The sequence below is a fragment of the Chaetura pelagica genome, unplaced genomic scaffold, assembly GCF_000747805.2.
Source record: "Chaetura pelagica isolate M959 unplaced genomic scaffold, ChaPel_1.0 scaffold1938, whole genome shotgun sequence".
NCBI lineage: Eukaryota > Metazoa > Chordata > Aves > Apodiformes > Apodidae > Chaetura > Chaetura pelagica.
This window is the reverse complement of record NW_009954138.1, coordinates 17,496-18,044: the sequence shown is the minus strand read 5'-3', so window position 1 is coordinate 18,044 and position 549 is coordinate 17,496.

The following is a 549-nucleotide window of genomic DNA, read 5'->3' as shown; positions in this document are numbered from 1 at the left end:
TGCACAGGGTGTGGGGGCGGGGACCCAGTGACCCCTCCCAGTGCTCCCAGTACAGACCCAGCCCCTCCCAGTGACCCCAGTTCTCTCCCAGTACATCCCAGTGCCTCCTACCTCATCCCAGTGAGCCCCAGCCCCCTCCCAGTCCATCCCATTTGACCTCCCAGTTCCTCCCAGTTCATTCCAGTACATCCCAGTGACCCCAAAATCCTTCCCAGTACAGACCAGAATGGACCAGTTGCCTCCCAGTCCCCCCAATCCCCTCCCAGTTGCCTCCCACTCCTAATCCCCTCCCAGTCTGTTCCAGTCCTTCCCAGTGCCCCCAAAACCCTTCCCAGTATGGACCAGTCCCCTCCCAGTCCCCCGCAATCCCTTCCCAATCCCCTCCCAGTCCCTCCCCATACCCTCCCAGTCCGTTCCAGTCCTTCCCAGTGCCCCCAAAACCCTTCCCAGTCCCTCTCATCACCCCCCAGTGCTCCCAGCAGGCGGGTTCTCCCTCCTCCTGCGGGGTCGGACCCTCCGTGGGGGGCCCGGGGAGGCGCTGCCGTCGCT